Source organism: Cryptomeria japonica, chromosome 10, assembly GCF_030272615.1.
Source record: "Cryptomeria japonica chromosome 10, Sugi_1.0, whole genome shotgun sequence".
Lineage (NCBI taxonomy): Eukaryota > Viridiplantae > Streptophyta > Pinopsida > Cupressales > Cupressaceae > Cryptomeria > Cryptomeria japonica.
The window spans coordinates 791,895,668-791,900,314 of NC_081414.1; positions in this window are offsets into that span (position 1 = coordinate 791,895,668).

Below are 4,647 nucleotides of genomic sequence, written 5' to 3' on the forward strand. Positions count from 1 at the left end.
TTCCCAAGTGATGTGCTCAGTAATTACATGTCTGCAAGAAGCAATAAAATTCCATATGGTTGAGCCTTTTGGTAAGGTGCTGATAGTGAATATACGTTCCCTGCTCATTTGATCTAGCTACTTATGTTTTAAAATTTGTACCCATTTCTGGTTCAACTAGGTGTAAATCTGCCAAATCACTTTTGCCCCCATTGCTTCATTTAAGAGTTTCCAGTTTCTCAGTCCTACTCCCCCTACCTGTTTGGCTTGACAGACTTTATCCCACGTGACCAAGGGAATTTTGTCATTTGCTTCTTTGTCATTCCATAGAAATTTTCTCATCCCCCTATTTATACAGTTAACCACTTTCTCCGGAATCTTCAGGGTTGTCATGGAGAAAATGGGGAGGACAGAGGGGACCGCTTTGAGAAGCATAATTCGCCCGGACAGAGTAAGCCATTTACTCTTCCACCCTTCCAGGCGATTTGCACAAGCATCAATGAGGTTGTTCCATAGGGTAGGGCCATTATTCCCACCAAATAAGGGGGTACCCAAAAACTTTCCAGGTAGGATACCCTTTTTGACACCTAAGATATTTGAAATTTCTTGTTGTCTGTCAACCTCTGTATTAAAGAAAATAGCTTCCGATTTGGCCCAGTTAACCTGCTGACCACTTGCTCTGTAGAAAACATCTATTGTCTTTCTAATCACTTGGGCCTCTTGAAGTGAAGATTTTCCACATAGTAGGGTATCATCTACAAATTTTTGATGAGTAACTGGCTCCATTCCTTCCGCAGTTTTAATTCCTTTCCAGCTTCCTCGTTGTTGTTGTGATCGAATTAGTCTTCCCAAGATTTCCAATAATATAATAAACATGAAAGGCGATAATGGGTCCCCTTGTCTAAACCCCCATGTGGTTTTAAAGAAGCCTTATGGGCTACCATTGACCAAGATAGAGGTCCACACCCCCCCTATACAAGCTCGTATCTAGCTAATCCATTATTTGGAGAAGCCAAAACTCTGCAAAACCTGGAGAAGAAATTCCCGATCCACCATGTCATATGCTTTTCTAATATCTAATTTGATCAGCATTCGATCCACTTTCTATTGACGAACTGTGTGGATGGCCTCATGGGCAATTATTATTCCTTCCACAATCGACCTGCCTGGTACAAAGCCGCTTTGTTCTTATGAGATGATATAACTCAGCAATGGTTTCATTTTATTTGAGATCACTTTAGTTATCACTTTGTAAATGGTGTTGCACAAAGAAATTGGCCTGAATTCATTGAAAGTAGTAGGGTGCTCCACCTCGGGGATAAGGGCAAGTAGTGTGCAGTTTAGCTCCTTTGCAACACTCACCTTGCTCTGTGATTCCTCCACTACTGCCCAAACCTCATATCCTACAATCTCCCAGAAGGTTTGGTAGAAAAAAGCTGGGAAACCATCCGATCCTGGCGCTTTATCACCTTCCATACTAAAAACCGCATTTTGAACCTCCTTAGCTTGAATGGGTTTCATCAGTGCCTGATTTTGCACGTCTGTTATCAGCTTTGGGATAACACTTAGGCCATTTTGTTGGTGCTCCAAATTGGTTTCATTATTGTTAGATAGTAATGCTAGAAAGAACTCAACCACCTCTTTATTTATGTCCTCCAGATTGTCTAGTAAGACATTCTCACTGTTGTAGATGGTTGTGATTTTATTCCTGGATCTTCTTGCCTTAATCGAGTTATGAAAAAAATTTGTATTTATGTCCCCTTCCTATAGCCAGCACTCTCTCGACTTTTGTCTCCAGTAAATCTCCTCTCAAGCTATCACTTCACTATATTGTCCTTTGAGGTCTCGCTCCTGCCAAAACATCTCGGATGTCATCCCCTTTTGAATTATATCTTCTTGCAAGGCTGCCAGCCTGTCCTTCAGATCTCTTTTATTTACAAAAATATTGCCAAACTTGATTCGGTTCCACTCTTTGATTTTTGACTTAATAAACTGCAACCTCTTGACGAAAACAAAGGCCTTAGTGCCACACATCTCTGGGGCCCTTGACCACCATTCCTTGATTAAATCCCTCAGACTTTCATTCCTCAGCCACATTTTTTCAAATTTGAAAGGACATCTGATGGGGGGGCCATCAAAGGATATGGTGAGCTCTACTGGTAGGTGATCTGAAGCAACCATTGGATGGATATTTGAGGCGAAAAGGAGATTGGTTTCTGCCCAGGGCCCACCCAAGAAAAAATGGTCAAGCTTCTCTACAACATGATGCCCTATGATCCTTCGGTTAGACCATGTGAACTATCCTTCCTTGGATTTGACTTCCCTGAGTCCATTGTCAGCCACAAAATTTTGAAAATTTACTTGGGTCGTAGAAGGTCCTCCCTTGCCCCCCGATTTATCACTCAGGTCTAATATAGCATTGAAGTCACCCCCAATAATAATAACCCCACCATCCATATCTCGAATGAGGGAGGACAAGGGTCTCCAAAAAATTCTTTGAAGATTGGGTTTTGATGGTCCATAGACATTGATCAATGTGAAATCAACATTTAGAGGGTAGGAAAGAACCTTACATACCTGCCACATACTGGAAGAAAAAACTTCCTCAACCTTATGATTGTTCGTGTTCCAGAGGATACCCAGACCTCTTGATGCTCCCTCCGAATCAACGAAGACCCCCCATCCACTGCTTCCAGGATCCCATGAGTACCTTAGCTTCCACTTTGTTCATCTTTGTCTCTTGTAAGAAAACTACATCTGGCCTTAATTGATCTAACCCTCATTTGATCAATCGGTGTTTGTCAGGGGCATTGCAACCCCTGACATTCCAGGTTATGATTTTCATTGTCCTTCAAGAGGGGTGACACCCTTCCCTACTATCAATTTACTTTGGCCTTTGGCACTACCAGCCAGTGCAATCTTGAATTGATTTGACTTTCTACCTCTCAATCTCTTTTCCCCTATCTGCACCTTGTTACACACAGGCTTCGTTTGCTCTATTTTCCTTATTTCCAGAATGTCTTCCTCAACCATCCATCCCCATTCATCCTCCTCATCAACTCCATCAGATTCTCTATTAGCTTTGGTTTCATCCTTATCAGACCCCGAGTCCTTATCCTTCTCAGAGTGTTGTAGTATCTCTGAGCTGACTTCTGTTTCCACAGGAGGAAAGGCCCTGGATTTAACCTCATCCAGAATATCAACTACTTTCTCTACTATTGCAATGGCATCTTCTACCCAACCTGTGACCTCCCTATGTTTGTTAATAAGAGCAACATCTGTTATAGTTTCTTCCACCTCCTGGGTGGTATTGTTGTGGGCCATCAAGACCTCCCCCTGGATAAAGGGATTTTGCAGAGATTGAGTCATGTCCTCATTGGGTCTCGTCTTCTTCCTTGTACTATCCCTGTTCACATAGTAGGTCACCTCATCTTCTATCATTGTCTCCACAGTTTTCCCTTTAGGGCCCATTAAACAGGTTTCCTTTGAATGTCCTTCTTTTTTGCAATGCTTGCAAATTTCGTTAGATTCCTCCACCTTGATTTTTTGAAGCCACTGCCTTGCATTTGTTATGATCTCAACTTGTTCTGGAAGTGAGTATTGGGGTTTCCACCCAATACATATTCACGCATACATGCTGAAGTCTTTGGACTCAATAACCTCATCCACTCTGATGTAGAATCCCAGTTTGTTACCTAAGGTTTGGAAGAACTCCTCATTCTAATATTCTTTGGGAAAGTTATATAATCTGAGCCAAACAGGTACCTCTTCAATCGAAGCCAGCACTGGGTTGAAGTTAGGTTCCCAATCCCTAACGTACAAACCCCTTCCGCCCATGAAAAAGGGTCCGTTATTTAAAATTCCTTGCTTATCCTTACTGTCTTCTGTGATTAGCAAGAAAAACCCATTTGGAAGGGTTTTGAGTTTGATTTTGCATTTCCAATTTTCAGTACACCAGCCTTTCATCTTTCCCATCGACAACCAATCACCAAAACATTTTACAACTAGTCCCCTCTCCCGGAAGAAGGTCACAGAGTCATTCCAACTTTTGTTATCTATCATCAACGAGACTTTTTCCATTCTCATACCCTCTTTTCATTCTGGGACCTTCGTCAGCTTCTGAACATTCCTTCTTGGTCGCCATTCTTTCTCTTGGTAGTGTTGCCATATTGTTATCGGGTCGTACTCCTTATTGCGATGCCCTTGGGTTCTGAAATTCTCCTTTCTCAAATATTTGGATTCTCGGGCTGACGCTTCCTCCCCCCATTGCTTGTGGGGATGAAAAAACCTGTCCTGATCCTCCCAAGCCTTACTTGTATTTTGCCACGGACGTTTACCAGGTCATGGCTGTGTAAAGTTCTATCGCGGTCCCCGATCTGCAAATCTTCGACCCTGAAAGCCATCTCCCTGCGATCGAAAAACCTGCAACTCCTTCGGTCGAAGCCCTAGTCTCCTTCGCCACTGCTCCATTTCATACATTACTATTTTTTTTATAATGGTTTGAACCAGGGATGTATCAATTGTGATTTTTAATCCTCAATTTAAATAATCTTTATTATTTAAATAAATTTTATTTTCAATTTTTATCTCTATTCAATTAATCATTAACCCTTTTCTAAACATTAATTAAATATTTATTATTTAATTAATTATGATATAATTCCTTTA